Here is a 20830-nt window from a genome sequence, read left to right on the forward strand (position 1 = left end):
AAGTAAGTAAGATGAAATAAAACCCTGGCAAGTAATTTGTCATTGGAACAGTAACTTAATTGTAGGCTCAAGTTTAAAATGTTTGGATTATTTTCAGACACAACAGCTATTTCATCTAATGAATAGCGATGGGGAATGAGAATTATCATTCCCTAACCCCATTCTCTGTGGTTTTCACAGAACCAGACTGATTTTTTTGGTTGACTTTCATCTTTAAAGTCTTCCAAAATGATCCTATATCCTGATCTGACTGATGAGAAGTTGTTGTTTTTCCACCTTGACTTTCTGTCTTGTTTGAGTTCAGTTGTTTGGAATACCCACTCAATCTGTCCAGTTCCTAGAATCTATTTTCTTATTGAATGTACAGTTTTGAGCAAAAGCTGGGTCTCTGCATTCTTAGTAGGGCCAAATTTTAAACTGAACAAGATGCAGAGCCTGGTTCTGTAATCTTGGATTGGTAAAACAGAATATTTGGATCCAGGATTTCTGTTTGCTTAGTCCCCTTATTTATGAAGTTTCTTCCTACAAATCTATTCAGAGTAACACTTTATCTTAAGTGGGATGAGAGATTCAACAGACTTACCCAGCTTTATTTAGTAGAGTGATGTGTTAATATGTTACCAGTAAAAACATAAAAACTGCATAATATCAAAGTCAGGGGAGAGAACACAGCCACAGAGCTTCCTTTAAATCAATTAAGATATTTATTTGATAGCTGTGAACTGATTCATACTGCTTGATTGTTTTCCTGTTCCCTTCTAAATAATTCCTCTGGTTTCTTGTTATGCAGTCAATTGTTAGCAAGTTTATAATACAATATAAAGCAATATCCAAATGAATGACATTTGAGGAACAAAATTAACTTATCCCTGCCAATTTACAAACTAGATACTGTCATACTGTCAACTTTGGTGCTTTCATTAATGAAAGACTTTAATAAAGGCATTTTGCAGCCTGGTCTGGCGACAAATTTGATATTACCAGCTGTGGCTTGTTAAAATGGTATTAAGTAAAGATGGTTGGCAGAGCATTTCCAGAAGGAAAAATTATATGTATTATATATGGCTCATCTGTAAGGTGGAGTAAATAGCTGTCACTCAGGGAACAACAGCAATTCTCTTCCTTCTCCCTAACTGCAGATTCTCTTCAGTGATTAATTGAAGAGAATTTTAACCTTTTTGTCTTTTGCCCTTGCTTTTATCATACATGGATGATTCCTGTTTTGTTTTGGTTTTTTTTTCCCCTTTGCATTTTAGGGTGATGTACAGCAACTGATCAATGGGGTGAATAAAGGAGTATGATGCTATTATCCATAATGACAGCTGTGTTTTAATTCAGGAAACATTTTCCCTTCTCATTTCCAAAACATCTGGTGCTCTTTTCCAGCTGCCCTCTAAAGGCACATTTTTTTAACCTTTCTGGTTTATCATCTTTGTCACTTACTGTGCAACCTTGTTGGCTGAATTCAGAAATGGAATAAGTGTGGTATGGTCTATAGGGCAGAATCTTGGAATGCTGAGGCTGGAAAAGGTTTCTGCAATACCTAATTTTGAAGTTAATGTCATTCTTCTCTATTGGCCTATTTTTCTTCGTGGTCAAATATATAAAAATGTAAATTATTTCATTTTAATCAGTGTTCTGCTGTTGACCTAAACCTTTCAATTACAAAAATCCCACATATTAAGCAATTTCCTTTTGCTTGTGTTTGGAAAAGAAGAATTCAGTTTGGCCACTCTACTTTCTCTAGAATGACTCACAAAGAGAAAAATCACTTTCTTCCTTTGAAACTTTGCTTAAACAAAGGCAAGTGAAGAATTCAGAGAACTGTAATTTTTGGGATTAATCTGCTTTCCAAAGTTCTGTGTTTAACTTAGCAAGAATGTGGATTTTTGGTTTGGCCATGATGTTCTTTAAATTTTCTCAGGCTGTTTATGAAGTCATGGTGATTATTGGAATGTACAGATTTTTGGTTTAAACACTCAGACCCTCCATGATGTATTTATATATATTAAAATATATATATGTATATAAAATGCATACACACATTTCAGAGGTGCACAGCAATAAATGACTAAAGGCTTGTACAACATATCCAGATTTCCATCAACTCTCTTTTTGGTCAGTGCTCTTGACTTTGTAGGTGTTTTCCTCCCATTTTAATCCATAAATTGCTGCTGTGAGTTCCTCTCCCTGTCATTGGAAAATCTGCTTTCCCATCCAAAAATGTCCCTTGCACTGCTGCTCTTCCACACTTTCTTTTCCTGCCATGTTTCCATCTGCCTCATGTTCCTGAAGAACAGGTGGAAAACATGGGATAAATATTTATACACATTCTGTTTCAGAGTTGCAGTGGCTGTTAAAACATTTGCACAGTTTTTCCAGGGTGTTATTTTAGGAATATTTAGCTTGAGCTGCAGTTTAAGCTGAGTCTTTGTAAGCTTGAGCTCATCCCTCAGCAGTGCCTTGTAAGCACACACTAAAACATTTCCCTCTCCTGTACCCTGCCTGACCCAGAGCACACTGGAGCTGACAGAAATTCTCCCATCAAAGTGGGAATTTTGATAAGGCCAACCCTCCTGGGAGATTGCAGAGGGGAAAAAAAAACAAAAGGACCTTTGGAGGAAGTGTGGGTTAAGCTGATGGTGTACATATCAAGTTATACTTTATTCAATGTGTTTTTAGGGAAAATTTTTAAAGTGCACTTGGAAAATAGGATTTTCATCAAGGTTCAAACAGCTTCAGAAGGTTTTCATTTCTACAAAGCATGGACAAAACTATTAAGCTTACATTTCCAATTGAGCTTGAGAATGGATTTGATAATAGGAATCTGTTCAACAATGAAGTCCAGAAATTGAAAGTAGTAGTGATCCCTATAATCCAATAACATGTGTCTTATTATATTTTTTACTTATTAGAATTGAAAAAAAAAAAAGCAGTGTAGATGTAGCTGAGCTTGGCTGCAACTTGAATTCAGGGGCTATATTAATTTAATATAATTCATGTTCAAGCCTGATTTATAATATATTACAAGTATTTCATGATAATAGAAATTATGAAAGCTGGTTTCCTATAAATAAAAGTTCCCTGCAACAAACCCAGGTGCTCTTATCAATGACAGCCCTTTTTGCACAATGAGCCTCAATAATCCCCTCAGCACCACTGGGGTTTTTTTCTGCCTCCTGATATTTCAGACTGGGATAAGAGGGAGCAAATCCTGGAGCTGCAGCTGACCTGATCAGGCAATGAATATACATGGGAAAAATGGAAATTCTTCCTTCCTTTCTGTCTCTGCCAGTGCCAAAAGGTCTTTTCACTCTGCATTGCTCCAGTTTTTGTGGAACTTCTAGGAACTTTGCATATTGGATGATTTTTAATCAAATTTGGTCAAAATTAGCCAAAAGACTTCAGTTGGATCAGTCAATTTTTTTTTTCAGGAGATTAGACTAAGAAATCAGATGTTTAGCAAAAAAACCTTTCCTCAATAGATCCTTTTCTACCTGACAAAGAAGCCCTAAATGTTCCTGAAGAAGCTCTTGTAGGGTTGGAATAATGGTTAAATCAGACTCATGGAAAAACCAAAGTCTGCAGTGGGCAACTTGCTAATTGTGTGAAAGCAAAACTGTAAGGATCTGTATGAATTTCATACAGGAAATTGGGCAATGCAGAGCATCTTGAAAGTGTGTAAATAGGAAAACATAATCAAATATAACATAATCAAATATATATAGTATAACTGTGCTGTTGGGCAAACCTGAGTTTGTTAAGGGTCACTGGAAAACAAAAATTAACTTGAATTAATAGAATTTATTATGCATGGATTATTTTTTCAAACTCCTATCCTATCATTACTGCATTAAATAATTTTCTTAGGAGAATCCTAATTGTTAATAAATCATATTCTTTTTTCTTAAAAAAAAAATTCCAACACAACAATGATACAATAATGCTTTGGAAACTAAAAAAGTGTAATTATCTGTTAATGAGAAATCTTATAAACTTCATATTGTTTCCTTTTGGGCATGACTGATGAAGGATGTTCTTTGTAAGTACTAGAAAGTTGCTTTTGTAAATAACAGAAAATGGATGGTATTTCTTTCCCCAAGATTCCACAAAGATTGGTGGTTCTAAACTCTCCATCTCAGGACATACAGATGTTATTAGAGTCAGCTGCTGTGAGCTCAGGACATGCTGCTGCTCTTTGCACCCAGCAGCTCCTTTTCCCATGCACTACAAAACAGGCTTTTGAGCACATGTTTCATCTTGAAAACTCCCATCCTGAACAGCCTTTTAATTCTGGGAACAAATGAAGCTCATGTTCCCTGATGATGACTGATGTGTATGCATAGGTGCTTATAATTTATGGAGGTGGAGACAGCTACAACCCAGTCCAGTGCAGCAGAGCCAAGAACAAAAAGGAAATTCTTCTTCACAGGCTTTTCAAAACAACTACTTTCTAAAATTCTTATTGGACACCAGAGTCAATTAGGTTTTTAGAATTAGACAGAAAATTTCCCATCAGCTTTCTAAATCAAAGACTAGAGGCAAAATACAGCTCTGCTGTCATTTTTTGTCCTTGATTCTCTCAAGGAGGGACTCCCTGTTGCTTGTGTAATGAACCATGGGGACCCTCCTGCAGTAGCTTTCAAAGAAATTATTATGTTGAAGAGAGAGAGAAATTATCTCATTGCACATTATTTAGGAACAGGGCCTGCCATTCGTTTCAGGCATGAATTTACAGTCAGGAGATTTTGAGTTTCATAGATCTGGGTGACAATCAAATACCTGACAAACAGTTCATGCAAACAGTTTTACTTCTACTGGAGGGTCAAAAAGACTGTAAGAGGATTCTTCAAAATCCCCAACCTCCCTCAAAAAAGTGAAATTCCTGTCAAAGTGGAAGAGAAAACTATAAACTACCAGTAAATATTTCAATTATTTTAGAAAGAAGGGAGGCTGTGCCACACTGCAGATATTCTCAGTGGAGGAAGAGGACAGGAATATGATGGAGTATCTCAAAATGAAGTGTCAAAAGAAATGGATTCAGAGCAAAAGAGAAAAAAATATTATAAAAGAGGAAAGAGCAGGTTTGTGGAACTCAAACTGGGAATTAACTCCTGACTGAGGCACATCGGGACTGCTGCACCTTGGCTCCACTCACTCTGGAATGTGGGGTCACCTCCTTCCCATTCTGTTTAAAAAGCTCCCAAAAATCCTTGAGAAACATTAGGAATTAGAGCCCACTGAATCCCATTCCTGCAGCAGGCAGTCAGAGCCAAGATGCAGCAGCCACTGGAACAGATGAACTTTGGAAGATCATGAAGTGAACAGCCAACATGGATCTTTTTAAGGCAATTCATATCTCCTAAATGTATTGAGATCTGTGGAGAAGCTGAAGGTGTAGATAAATCTGATCAATAAACCTGGGTTTCTCTACTGAGAGAAAATGCTTCCTTCTGCTAAAAATGATTGAAACATCAGTGTGGAAAGAGATTTCCATAGGGAAGGTTTTGCCAGTGGATATTTCAAGGATTTATACAGTGATTTGTGTTTAACACAACAGAAATTATCTGGAAAAGGAGAGGTTGAAGTGACAGAGTTTGCAGATCATCCAAAATGAGTCATGAGACTGACAAGGGGTGGAAGGATTGGAGTGCTGCAGAGTGATTTGACAGTGCTGAAGGTTAGAACTGGTTGATCATTTTTGTCCAGCACTGTGATATTCTGTGTGGTGTGGAGGCCAAAAGGAAAGGGTGTCCTTGCTGCTGTGCCTGAGGGTTTCTGGTGCTGGCACAGGGGGACATTGATCCCCACTGCAGGGAGAACCCAGGGGCAGATGCGCCCAGGAATGACCCCCAACCATTCCTCTGTAATTTTTGGTTCATCTTTGAATTATTTGCACTGCTCTTTGTGCAGAAAACACAGTGCAGGAACGTTTCAGGGTGGCTGCACAAATAGTTACTTTGCAGTTCTGTAATTCCACAAACCATGTCTAGGTTAAGCTCTTGTTCTTCTAAAGACAATTTCTATCATTCAAATGTGTCTGGAAAGCAGAGAGAAGGGGTGAGGAATGTCTGACTCATTATTTGTCTTCAAATACTGTTTTATTATTTAAAGAGTCATTCTGCATTTCAAAAGCATGTAGGCAATGGTAGAAACAAAAAGCTATTTCTGAAAGCACTGAGATTTAAGTTACCAAGGCCCACATTTGCCCAGAATTTAGGTGTCTCATTTCCTTTGTCACGATGGTGTGTGTAATCTGCAGTTAAAATGGAATTAAAGTTACTTCTTCAGGCATTTCTGATAATTTGTGCATCTCCAGTTCTCCTGTGAAGGAGATTTTATAATGTCTACTACTGGGTTTTAGTTTGGTTCCTTGCTGCTGTCCCCCCTGGGATGCTGGGCTGGCACATCCCTTGGTTGTCCTGAGCTGTCCAACATGCAGGAATTGTCCTGGAGGGTGGGATAATTGAACTTGGGGTTTTTAATTGGGTGGTTTCAGGCTTCCTCTACAAGATACTGCAGAAGGGTTAAATTTAGCAACTAAATTTTCTAAGATAAATCTCTCCAATATTTATTTTTTCTGTAGGTTTAATTTAATGCTGATATACTGTGCTGTCAATTGAAAATCCCCAGGATAGGTCAAAGTGATAGATGTAGAGAAGCAGTCCTAATTGATGAGAGATCTGTTTTCTTGCCCATTGATTTCTCTGGCTGGAATTGAAATGAATGATTTGCAGTTGAAATGACTTGACTATTCTTTCTAAAGATCAATTTCAAAGCCATCTCTGCTCTTCATATTAGCTGGGAAATCCTGGGACTGTTTTAAGATCTTTCTGTATTCTAAACACATTAAGGGTAACCATAGAAACATACATATTAAGGTGATTTTAATTATTAATAAACCTGGTAGACGTTGCTAAATTATTTTTGTACCTCCACAATGGGTTGTTGACTGATTTACATTTCAAAAAAGTTGCTAATTCCATTAAATATTTTTTTTTACTTCTATTTGAGAATTGTGATCATATGCCTGCAGCCTTAACTTCTGGTAAAAATTAAACAACAGTACCTGATCCTGGGGAAAGTAACTTGCTTCATTAATCTAAAGGCTCTTTTTGCCTCATTAATTATTGCTGCAGTTTTACCTGCATTTCCCTTAAATTAAAAGAGAGAAAGTCATTATTTTAAGTTTATTGCTGAATTCTTTTTGAGGATGGGTGTGCTCTTGTACTTTCTTTATAGCTGTCAGTACTTTATTATTCTCCATATCTTTCTATTTCCATATGGGACTCGCTAATATTTCAGAGAAGTCCTTTTTGCATGAAAATATGTAGATTTGTAGTAAAACAGGTTCAGTAGTGTATGTAATGTAATATTTGTTATCTGTGGATGTTTTACTCTTATTATAGCTGCAGTTAAATATAGGGAGACAGCAATTAATTACACCAGGAATAGCTGTTAATGCTTCCATTTGTTTTGAGTAAGGGAACTGCAATAATGACCTGGTTGGTGATTTTTCTCAAGCATTGAGATATTCTGTGTACTGTCATAAGATAGAGAGGCCAAAAGGAAAGGGTGTCCTTGCAATAATGATCTGAGCCTGTGTGAGCTGGTGAGAATGGCCTGGGCTGTTTGTTGGCACTGAGCTGAGGCAGTATCTGTGAAAGCCAGGTGAATTTTGGATTCCCACTGATGGAATTGAAGTCAAATACGGCCATGGGGGATTATAGATTATCACTTAATAATGCCACTATCAGTAAGGAGTGGTTAGCATGAAGTGTAAACAGCATGGAATGAAATCCAGTGGTGCTTTCTGGGCGTGCCTTCTCTTTTCCCTTCGTTGGCAGTGTGTCAGTGCCTGGTGGGGCTGGGAACCCAAGCCCCAGTGGTGGCTGGGTGCTGTTCCAGAGTTGAGCCAAGGCCCAGAGTGGCTGTGGCTCCAGTATTGGTGCACAGCCCAGCTGGATCCTCTCTGTGCACACTGAGGGGCAGCAGGGACTGGTTGGATATTTGCATTTTGCCAGTTTAAAGTGGCACTGCAGACCTGTGTTTCTGTTTGACTCCTGTTTTAACTCTGTCATCATAGGATGGGTGACATGTTTGTTAACCCCATGGGGTAAAGAACTCTGAGTTAAGGGAGACACCAAGGAGACACCACTGCAAGGATGCTCTGGCATCAGGATCACTCCTGGGGTGGATCCACCTCCCTGACCCTGTTCCAGAGCACACATCAATGGGGCTTTTTCTCTCGGAGGCCAACATACCCCTAAGAATAGCAGGAGTAGATGATGTCAGTTTAATTCCCATTAAACTGTTCTGTGGTAGGCCAGGGACAGGCGTTCGGAAGATTTCGGGCTGTAACGGAAAATTAGAGGAATCCTTCTACCCCCCTCCCCATAGATAAAGATCACCCTTAGAATGTAGCCAGACGTGTAGCCCCCCTAACCTATGCATGCCAGTAACTTTCCACTCCATACTAACCCTAGAAAGTATAGCCAAACCCCTGTCTGACGTAGAGAGACCCCTTAGTCCATAAATACCCTTGAGACCCCCCAATAAGGGCCTTTAACCGTCCACCACATTGGTGTCAGCGTCCGTTATTGGCCACAAGAGATCCCACGAAGGAGATCGAAGTGCTGGACTCTGAAACCAGGTCGTCGCGGCCTTCACAAGAAGGCAACACTGTTCCCATTAAACTGTTCTTTTTAAGTCAGGTTCAAATTGCTTAAGCTTGTTCTGGTAGATGGAACAGAACCTCCATGACTCCTGAGCTCATTTAAATAAAAATCTTGTTGTTACAAAAGAGGGAATTTCTTTCTAACATTTTGAATACTTTATAAAAATATCCCCCTTTTTCTTTTTTGCTCTGGTTTATTCAGTGTGAATTATACTTCTTGAATGTCTTTCTCTATTCCTTTATTTTCTTCAATCTCAGCTAAGTATTAAAATGATTTTTTTTCCACACTATTAGCTACATTTACATTCTGCAAGATAAAGAACGCCATAGCCATTATCCACCAATCCTATGTATGCAACACTTTAGTAATTTAACAGCTCAAACTTTCACAAAATCTTACTATTAGCTTTAAATAGTATTTTTTGACTTTGAACAGTGTTATGGCAAAGCAATTGTATGTGACTGGAAAGCATCTAATTTTGTCAGAGTTAGGAAAGATAAAGCTGCTAGAGGCAGTGGAAAAACATCTTGTGTTTAGCCACAAGTGGATTAAAAATCTCAGCAATTTTTTGGTTTTAATTGTATAAAAACTGTAATTAAGATTTAAGTAATGATAAATGATAAATTCAGAGGCTGATATTAACTTGCAAGTTTATGAAATGCAGTGTTAAAAAAAAGAGAATCCATTATTTCTGTTGCCTACAATTTTTTCTTGGCCTCAGGCCACCATTGGGCAAAATCAAACATTTTCTTATAGAACCTTGTGTGTATTTTCCCTCTAGTTCCTTCCTTTAAAAAGTAAATTTTATTCCTTTAATTCAAGAACAGAATTTATGTTCTTTGTGTGTTATATGGGTTCTTCAACATTAATATTTAAATTCTTAATAGTTGCTGATAGAAGCCACCAACTATTACATTCTGGACTCAATATGGAACATTTCTTTCCTGCAGTCTTAGATGTCATGAAATAATGTTTTTTAAGGTATATTTGTTAGGAAAAGACTTAAGTTAGATTTTGATGGACTGAGTTTCACAGAACATTGAAAAACACAGCTGCATATGGGATAAAAACAGAGCTGTGTGACCAAAATTGATTTCTTTGAAACTGCATTTACAAAATTTATTTATTTACCTATTTATCTATTTATTTATTTTGCTGGTGATGTGTAAGATAACAGTACCACACTTTAGGCAGCCTAGAAAGTTATTTTCTACCAAGAATGCAGCACAGATTGTTAGGTTAACACTTTCAGCCTAGAGCTTCCCATAAAGGTCATCCTAGACTTTGGAAGTGGTTCATATTTTAAAAGAGCATTTATATTTTAAGCCCATATTTAATAATTATTGGTTAAAACATCCAAAGGTTATTATGTGTAGTCTTTTAAGAGCCTCTTTACTGAAGCTTTAACAAAACTTGCATTTCTGGCTTTAACTTTTTTTGCTGGAACCTTCCACAAGAGTGGCCAATGCTACCATTGGAACGATGTGGAGAATCATTGCTCCACATTATTGCACAGCAATTTTATTTGTTGTTTAGTGAAAGTTGAGGAAAAGATCTGTACTTATCAATGCACTTTGAAAACCAGGAAAATATTTGGAAGAATATTTTTGTGTCACCTGACTGAAAGGCATTTCTTCTTTGACGGCCAACAAGACACTGGTTTGGCTGAATTCTGAAATAAGGCTTCTTAAAAGAGATTACTTCAAACTTTAAACACAGTGTAATTGATCACTCAGCATTCTGTGGATTATTTGTTATTTATTCTCAGAGATACCAGTAAATCTTACTTATACTCTTAAAATAATCTGTTGGAGCTCAAAGCCGGCAGCTGTGCAGCTCTTTCCAATACCCTTGTAATCCCCTCAACGCTTCAGATTATTTCTGTAGGAGATTTTTAGCTTTATGTGGAGTTTTTTATTCTAAATGAGTAGGTAGATTAAATCAGGTTGACATTTGTTTGCCAGCAGAGAAAATCAGTGGCAACCGGTTCACTTAAGATAACACTTGCTAAGGACTGTGAGAGTTTCACTATGTAGAAAGGGCAGTTTAAGTTTTTCCTGTTCCAAATTTGGCCTTTTCCCACAGTTTTTCCAGGTATAGATGCCAACCTTTACACACAAATGCAAATGTTTATGCAGAAATATTGATACAAATATCTGTGTCAGTAGGAGATGAGACTAAAACAAAGACACCCTCACTTGGAACAGCAACAACTTTTGGCTTGCTGAGTCACAAAATGTAGATGCTCTCTGCATTTAAATTTTATGGCTCAGCTTCCAGTTTTTTGAGGAAGGAAATTATAAAATTTGCATGAATTATCACACTAACCTAGAGCAGCTCTTTTCTGCATAAATTCAGGTTGGGTAATTGGTGTTGTTGCAAAATTGAATGAAATAGTTTTGCAAGTCCAGAATTAGGTATACAGAGTTATCTTGATGTGAGTAAACAGGAGTAATTTTGTTATTGTCTACAATTTTGTTGGAGAGATCTCTTACAAAGGCACAAGCAGGGGCAGAGCTGTTTGCAGAGGATACATAAAATAAATCCTCGGTGTGCAGCAGTGGCAGGAGCCATCCTGATCTCAAGGTGCCTGCCAGCACTTTGTGATCACACTTCACCATTCCTGTGTTTTTAGAAATGCATCAGTGGTTTTAAAAGTTCACTCCAAAGACCCCCTGTACTTTTGTGGAGTGCCTGGGAAGGAGCTGTGGTGTTCTGGGTTTTGGGTCTCTCCAAACCCCTCCAATTACTGCATGTTTGGCATGTTGGATCTGGGGGTCCAGGCTGCTTTTATTCAAATTATTCAAATTATTATTTTGAGATAAAACTGCCATTGAAGGAAGGGCAAAACCTGCAGTGAAGATATCAGGATCAGAGATCCACCCCTCATTTTCTTCTGACTACTCAAGTAATGATTCCACTTTGTGAACTGAGTGCTTGCCTTTACTACAAGCAAGCAGAAGTCACTCTGGTAGATACTTCATTTGTTGTTTTTTGAATCTCTTTTCACTGCTAGTATGGTTAGGATTTTTACTAATACAGTAGATTAATATAATATTAAGAAAATTATCTGGTTTTTAGATTAAAAAAAGCCATCGATGCTAACATTTAGCCACTATAGACTACTTTTGTTTCAAATTAGAAGCAGTCAAATTTATCAAGATGTGATTAAAACTTTGTTTTGAGTAACATTATCAGAGGTTTCTGCCATGAAGTCCGTGCTAGCTCTTCAAACACAGTCACATTGCTAAAAAAAGCTTTTTCAAACATGTAGGTAAAATTTTTGATCAGGTTTGTGATGACATTGATAATTTAAGGGCCAATATGAAGAAAACACAAATTACATTTACCATCCATAACTTTGAGTTACATTTCTGCCTAGTTTTTAAGGAGTTGTGACTATTCACACCTATTTTAAATTTACCTCTGATGGTTTTAGATGAAAAGTGAGGTGGATCCACTGATAAAAATTGAAATGAGTGTAGACAACCAAAATTAAAATCTTAATTAAAAATTTTTAAAAAATATAGTTACTAATAGAAGTATTCAGTGCTTCATCATACTGAAATGTTTGAAAATTTTAAATATCCCAGATAACTGTCAAACACAGCTGCCATGTGCCCTTGGCAGAAGCACCAGCATCTGCTGAGATGCAGACCTGTGACCTCTAGATAAGTTTCTATACACAGAAAAATATTTATCTTCCTCCTATGACCTTCCATGAACAAGACATGAGCCATGGATTTGTTTCCTAGGGAACTAGTGACTGAGGAAAATCTATAATTAGATCTGTGGGTTGTTTGCTACAAGTGGGAATTGGGTGCTAAGCAGGTTCTTAAAGTATCCACAAGTATTAGACAGACTTCAAGTAATCGAACCAAATTTAGAAAAAAATACCCTTCATCATGATATTTCTTTTTTAATGTCTTCAATTATAAAAATTAAGTACTTTTGATAGGGTACTTATTCCTCTAAGTTCATTTTAATTGCAAAATATTTTTACATTCAAGACTCATCAGGTTGCTAGCTAAAGCAAAAATAAAATTAGTCAAAATCTTCCAAGAAATTTCTTCAGCTTCAGCTGAGTCTTAACTTTCAAGAGCATTTTAGGTGAAACATTCTCATCAGCTTCTCACCATTTTCTCACTTTACTACTCCCATTCAGCTCCTCAGGTCGGCTCTGCAACTTCAGTGTTTTATTCTGCAATTCCAATTACTCTGCCCAGCTGGAGGGTCCCACTCAATCCAGGCCTTGATTCCTTCCTCTGCTGCATGCATGGATCTGAAGATAACATTTGTAGCTGAGTCCCAGGGGCAGCAAAAGTGGCTGCAGGGAGAGCAAGCAGCCAGGGTTTTGTGTTCCCCAGGCCAGGCAGGGTTTTGTACTCCCCAGCCCTCAGCAGCAGATTATTGCAGCTCAAATGCTGCCCTGGTGCCCCAGCCCAGGGCCAGATCAGTGCCCTGTGCCTGTCTGGGCACTGCACAAGAGGCTCTCAGTTATAAATTAAGATTTTGATCCTATTCAGAATAACTAGCATTGTGGAATACCTAGGAAGAGGTGCTGTAAGTTGGGTCTGTTCCCCTCTTTTCTCTCATTTCTTCCAGATTCAGCTACACCTGTGGTGATTGCAGGTTGTGTATTTTGTCCTAAGTCCTGAATTGCTGCAATTCCAAATCATCAAATGTGCCAATGTCTCCTCTTAATTTCTACCTTTTTAGATCTGTGAAAAGCTTTCAGGAAAGCTCCTCCTTCAATCCAAATAATCCCTTGGTTGGTTTGTTTGTTTTTAAGGGGATCTTTTGAGCTCTTCTTTTAATATTGTCAATCACAGTCAGGTTTTCCCTAACAGAGCCCAGCTCGGAGCTGCTCCGTCTGGCTGTCACTCGGCAGAGAGTGGTGCTCCAGTTCCTCCAAGTGACAGGGCTTGCAAGCCACTTCAATAGCAAATCAAATATGGTGCTGAAATGGCTCCTGAAAGGCCAGGCCAGCCAGAGAAAGAGCCAGGCCTCCTGTGACAAGGAGCATTTCCAAATCCTTCCCTTTGAGGCCACCAAAAGCTGTGTTTGTGACCTCTGTGCTGTAGGGAGGTGGTGCTGGCTACAGAATCCTGAGTCTGCAGATGTAGTTGTGAAACAGACTGCTAGGAACAGGGAGAGGGGAAATTATTGGTAATGAATCTTCTTGCTCTTTATAAATTAGGAGTAAAAGGAAGCTGAGGAATTACCTGCTACAAAAGCTAATGCACATCTTGATGTGTTTATTGAATTACTTTGCTTCGATCTCGGAGCAAACGCTCATTGTTAGCTATTTATATTGGTTAAATCCTCAAATTTAAATCCCTGCAACTGCTGGAAAGGGTTCTGCAGGGAGAATCCTTGCATCTGTGTACAACTACAATAATGAACCTGGGGCTGAAGGGATCCACCAGTGCCCAGGGCTCCCACATGTATAAATTCATTTTGCCTCACTCGAACACCTGTGCATGCCACTACAAAGTTGATCTGAATTTTGCAAACATTTATGCGTAATTATGATAAAAAGCCATTATGTTGAGAAGATATTTTTTGGTTGAATATCAAATATCCTATTTGTTTTGATTATTCTAAAAAGATCTGGGAAATGGAGCCCTGGTGGTGAAACAACTTCACTGGTTTTTAATATATTGTGTCATTTTCATACATTAAGGTACTCTGTTGAAACATTTGCCTATTGAATTTATGAACCTTGTCAAATTTCAGATTTGCAGTTGTTTCTACTTAGTAAAACATTGTGTTTGCACCGATGTAACAAAAGAATGGTTGGTATAGTACATTTTATAGGAAGTAGAGCCCCAGTCCAAAAAAATCCTTCAACGTTTCGCCCAATTTTTGAGCAGTGTGAGTTCTATTTCCTTCATGTACATGAAGTCCTCAGTGTGGTGCTGGATCAGAGCATTCACAGTTTTGTCTGAATGCCTTCAGGCGAGGAACATTGGTACCATTTGCAGCCCCTAACCAATCTTACAAAAATGCATCAAAAATATGCTAAAACCACTTTAATTCTCCCAGGCTTGTTCCTAAATCTGACACTTCCTGAAATGTTTTGCATGACAAAGCTCAGAGTTAAAATGCTAAAAAGGACCCTCTTGAGAATATCAGTGGGGTTTTTTTTAATTTTCATAATTAATTTATTTCAATGCCTGACTTTTTTTTATTCTCACATTCCTTCTCTGAAAGTTGGTATAAAAGTTTTCATGTTCAAGGTATGAGTATACCCCGTGCTGAGTATTTCAGAAATTTTTGCAGATATGAAAACACTTCAGTTTACAGATGCACTATTGTAATAATACACATGCTCCTTTCTTTTCTCTGTAATTTTCGAGAGAACAAGTGCAAAACAATGTGACTAAGAAATAATTGCTAATCTTGTAATCATAAGAGTTTTGCCCAGTGGCACTGAGGTTTAAATGTGTATGAAATGTAAGAATAAATAACAAATAATCCACAGAAGTAAACACAGAATCCAAACTTACTTAAAAGATTAATTACCTTGTATTTCAAGTTCTATTCTAAGTAACCTCTTTGATGGAGAAGCATTGTGCAATAATTCAGGCATATCTGTATCTTAAAGTACAAAATTCAGATATTTTGTGGTAATGTGTTTCACCCAGGGTCTGAAGTAGAAAATAGGTCCTTGAAGTTTAAAATAAGTGAACTATGGCTCTCTCTGCTGGGTTAAATCCAATCTGTTGTCCATGGACATCTCTTTTCTCTGGGAGATCTGTGGATGTGCTTTGGTATTTGGACTGTCAACTGCACCAAGCAAAATGGCAGGAGCTGATGGCACAGAAAGGATGTCTGAGGCACTAAAGTGGTTTTTTCCAGCTCTGCTTCCCCCAGCACTCAAACTCCTCACCTCAGTCCTGTGTTCCCTCGCCTTGGCTGTCCCAGAGGTTGGGCTGTGTTGTACATTCCCTTTCCATCCTGTGGATCCTGGAGGGCCCCTGCAGCTGCAAGCACAGAAATCAGGATCTGAGTGGGAGATTGACTGGCTGGTTCCAGCTTCTCAGGAAAGCTCTTGGAGATAGACACATCTCCAAGAAATAAAACATTGAAAACCTTGCCTCTTCCATAAACTGGAAATGGTTTGAAATTTAGGACTGTGATATCTCCTGGGTTGTTGTTTTCCATAAACACCTTTAATTGCTGAAGTTTTACTTGAATTTCACAAATATTGTTCATTCTTGTCTCCATCAACTTTTTTTGGGTGTTTTGGATAACATCCTGAAGGAGCACCTGCCCTGATGTGCTTTGATTGATAACAGAGTGAAGTTAATGGTCCATTATGCAAACAAGAAAAAGTGGGGCCTGAAAAATATCCTGTACTGGGTTTATCCCTAATTATCACCAGCAAAGGACACAATCACTTAGAGAAGCTTTAGAATTTCCGTTAATTTTTTGGGAATGAATCCACTGGATCTCCTTGCCTGTCACCTGCACAGGGAGTGGATCTGGAGAAAGTTCTAATCAGAGAGAAAGCCGGGGTCAGGTCTGGCCAATATCTGCCTTCATCAAAGAGCACAAATTGGCTCCACTTCATCTGACATTTCTTTAAAGAAGCCAGAGGCACTAATTTTTACATAATAAATTATTAAAGTCAGCAAAGTATATAAATTCCTTTCTAGCCACAGGTTTTGTATGTTTAACTTAGAGTAATGAAGAAGTTTCTGTTGGTTAATGCATTCGAATAACGATGGGAATATTTTGCATTTGTTTTGGTTGAAAGAGTATTTGAGTCAGTGTGGAGCAGATGGAGCCTCTGACTGTAAAGAGTAATTTTCAGTATGGCAGGACAGGAAGAGTCTGTTTATTTAAACAATATCTCAACAATGGGCCTAAACCATTGTTTAGCTCTTGTGGAGCAAAGTGATTTGAGGGAAAAAATAGTTCACCTTTAAATATTCCATGAATAAATTTGCTTCCTAAGAGGCCAGGGGAAGCAGTAAATCCCAGAACCAAACAATCCTACAAAAACAAAACAAAACCACTAAACAAAAAACAAACAGACAAAAAAAAAAAAACAACAAAAAAAAAACCCCAAAAAATCACCCTAAAAAAACCCAACCCACCAAAAACATAACCCAAACAAAACAAAAAAAATATAAGGGAGACACTGTAATGCTCTGATATGAAAAGAACTGGGACATGAACCAAATATTCCTCTCTGGGGGTGGGATTAATTTTCTAATTAAAAAGTGAAACTATTATGATGCACCTATAATTCACCTGGCATCAAGAACTAAGAAATTGTGGGAGTGGTTGAGGCAAACACTTCTTAAAGAGCAAAACCGGTGACTGAGGATGGTGCTGCTTAGGACAGATTTGCTGGCACTGCAGAACTGTGAATTCTCTCTCTCAGGGCACCGTGGGGTTTTTGTGCTTCTATTTCTCTTCTCCTCTTGAGAGCACTCTGATTTACTTTTGTGATAAACCCCTAACAACAGGGGGATCACGTTGCTGAGATGAGTTTGGCTCTGAGGGATCCATAATGTCAGCCCAAAAACAGCACTGGGGAAATACGTTCTGGCCATGGCTCAGCAGCAAGCGGCTCCTGGCACTCCCTGATGCCCTGGGTGCTTGGAAGGCTCTTCCAGCTGAGCAGGATCACAGAGCCCTTTGCTGGGCCCTCGTGGGTGCTGTGCCTGTGGGATGGATCACCTCAATTCCCAGTTATTCTCGGAAGTGCCCTCGAGATGGGGAAGTGAGCAGTGGCTGAGTGTCCGTCCAGCGCTGTCCTTGTGTCCTGGGGGAGGGAACAGCCTCCCCCAGCCCAGGCTGGGGTGGGATGCTCAGCTGGTGTCTATTCTGAGGCATCTGCCCACAGAATGACCTGTCAGCTCAGAACAAGGGAGAGTGAAATAGGTAGAAATTGGATGAAGTATTCCTGCCTTAGCCATATTCCCAGTGGGTGGCTGGTGGGGTCCTGTGCTGCCTTAAAAACCATTTCTTAAGAATGCAAAGCATTTATCTGCAACATGTAGCCACTGCCATATGGTGCAGACGTTTTCAGTATTAGAACCTGCACTGAAGTTCCTGAAGCTGTGAAAAAATTATGGAAATATCTCTTTGTGACTGGGCTCCAGGTAGCAGTGACTGTGGGATTTCATTGATGTATTTTCGAAAAGTAAAAATGAAATCCCAAAGTAAATGTTGCAGCAGAAATAGTCTGGCCTTGTTTTATCTCCACCAGGATATTGGGAAAGCATTGTTCTGCAAATGCATTGTGAGCTAGGAAATTTTCCTGTGGACAGGGCTGTGTTTGTGCCAGCGCTCCAAATCTCAGCCTTGCCAGAGGAGATGTCAGACAATCCTCCTGTTTTCTTCCTTGCTCTTGCTGAGGCACCAAACCATATGGCAAATTAAGCCTGATTTTTATTAAACTTTTCATTGTACTGAGCTCCGTGTGAACTGGGAAATGCACTTTCTTTGAACTATGCAGCCATTATATAAGCATCTTAATTAGGAGCTGGTAATGTTCTCGCTGACATTCCTGGGAGTTCGCGGCTCCCTCTTGTGGCTAATTAAGCTTTTTTAAGGAACCTTCTGAAAAATGACTTTTTGTGAGCCGCCCACAGCTCCTGGGCAAACGCTGCCGTGGTGCCCCGAGCTGGGCTGGGCTCTGTGTCCCAAAACCAGCCTGAAGGGGCTGTGCAGTAAATTGATACAAGGATAAACTGATAAAAGGAAAAGCTCTGCAAAGGGTTGCACTGTGAACGTGACAGATCCCTGAAGTCTTCAAAAAGCTGAGAGAGCTCATCCAGTCGTTTAGAAAACCTCTGCTCTCTGGTCACTCTTCCTCACATGCATTAGATGGTGAAGAAGGGTTTGCAGCTGGAGTTGGGATGAGATGTGGGATGTGCCAGCTCCAAGGAGCACAGACCTGTCAGGCACCACATTGGGATGCCTCACCACCAAATTCAAGGTGAAGATCTTTGCCTGATTTGATGTTGCAAAGAAATTTTCCCACTGGTTGGGTTTGCAGGGACCACTGCTGCTACTACTACTACTACTACTACTACTACTACTACTACTACTACTACTACTACTACTACTACTACTACTACTACTACTACTACTACTACTATTATTATTATTATTATTATCATTATTATTATCATTATCATTATCATTATTATTACTACTACTATTATTATTACATATAATAATTATATATAATTATTATATGTAATAATATATAATATAATATATATTATTACATTATATATTATATATAATTATATATAATTATATTATAATATAATATAATAATTATATATAATTATTACATATAATTATTGTAATTATATTATTATTATTATTGTTGTTACATTCTTGCTTTTCTATCTAATGTGGTGAAAAATTTCCATATGCATATCTGTTGTTTTTTTTTTTTAAATTCCCTTTCAGAGCTCAATATTTGTTTTTCTTTCTTAATGCAGACTGTTACAACTGGGGCGTTGTGTTTATACTGCATATTAAATTTGTCATAAACAGGTAATGTTTGGTGGCTCTGGTGGAAATGATTGTGGTATAAACACCTCTGAGTTTGACTTTTGTCCTGGTTTGGGGCTGATTTCAGGCCTTTCAAGACACTGTTCTTAGATGAGAAGGTGCACTTGCCTCATAAGAACTCTCAGACATCAGGGCAGAAAAGAATCAATTCATCTTTTCCCTACAAAAGTGAGAAATGGTCACGACATTGCAAAATCTCAAGCATAGCTTTATGTTAAGAAAAACTCATATTTTTAGGCTTGACGTAAAAATACCAGAAATTGGTCCAAAAATGACCTGAACAGCAGGTAACTTTTCAGTAGGAGCCATTAAGTTTCAGTTTCATCACCAAACCAGAAGTCTCAAAGTGTCTTTGCCCCTTTGTCACCTGCAGTGTTGTCTGCCTCTGTGTTTTGTCTTACTCAAAAATACACAGGAAGAAAACTTCAACCATTAGTGTTTCTGAGTGTTGGAAGGAGGGAGAAAAAAAGAGGTGAAACAGGTTTTTACTTTGAAATGTCTCCCTTCCCCAAAGGGTTTGGAAAGCAAACCTTTATCTGTGAAAATGCTGATTTCCTATTTCATAACTCGCGGCAATTTTTACTTAATTAAAATAAAGGAACAATGATTGTGGAGTTAAGTCAAAATCTCACTGCCCAGTAATCTGCAAACCAGCATTGCCCAACCCACAGCAATAGGGCAGCAAACATTTATTTCCTCAGGGACATTATTAAACACCCTGCATATTTATTATCTCAAAATTGGAGAAGGTCCAGATTTCTAAGGCCACTTTCTCCCTTCCTCTTCCTGAGCTGTAATTCAGACCAGAATATAAATTTTTTGACTTAATGTTTCTGTGGAAATCAGCAATATGAAGCTGCTAGAAACAAAAGAACGAAGAACAGCAGAGGGAAGAAGTGGCTTGGCAAGATTGTCAGCCTTAAAGGGCAAGATTAATTTATAATCCCTCAGATTCTGGTGTACAAATACAAATTTGCAAAGTGTGTAGCTTATAAGTGACATTGTGTGGCTCTGCAGGTTGGTAAATGTTACTGTCACTAATGGGAAGCTGCCATGAAATTGGATTTTTAGGGATTTTGTTCTCATGGCAAAATAAGGTGATATTAACAAGAAATTGCCATACACTTATGGGTGAGTGTATATACATAAGTAGGAATTTGGGAAGTGGACTAATTCCAGCCAATTCAGGAGTATTTTGGGCAGGATATTCTGATATTTTCATGCAGAGATTTTCCCCTTGATTTAAAATCCTGGAAAAGGAAGGGTTTGAAAGAGAAATGAGGGAGAAAAATACCCCAACCTGAAAGTAGTGTGTAATGACTTCACAATGACAAATAAAATACTGTGTGATAGTTCTCTGGTATGGTAAGGGCTGTTGTGAAATAAGAGTGCATCTTGGCAATCAATACAAAATGCTTTTTTTTGCAAGTTTGTAGCTGTTCTATCAATTTAACTAAAAAGAAGAAATAGCATTAAATGAAATGTCAAATTCTAGGCATAGAGTGAATTCAGTGATGGAATAACAGAAACTTTAAGTAGTGAAATTGAAGACACCAAAGATAAGATAGGAACTGGCCAAGAACATGAGTAGCTTTCCCAGT

General features: G+C 38.3%; 1 protein-coding gene across 2 annotated transcripts in view; it reads left to right on the forward strand.

Moving 5' to 3' along the window:
• Positions 1-20830, forward strand: part of CDH13 (cadherin 13) — a 443692-nt gene that overhangs the window by 191758 nt on the left and 231104 nt on the right. The window lies entirely within an intron of this gene.

This window comes from Agelaius tricolor, unplaced genomic scaffold, assembly GCF_023055355.1.
Source record: "Agelaius tricolor isolate 1412-34295 unplaced genomic scaffold, bAgeTri1.0.p SCAF_15, whole genome shotgun sequence".
NCBI lineage: Eukaryota > Metazoa > Chordata > Aves > Passeriformes > Icteridae > Agelaius > Agelaius tricolor.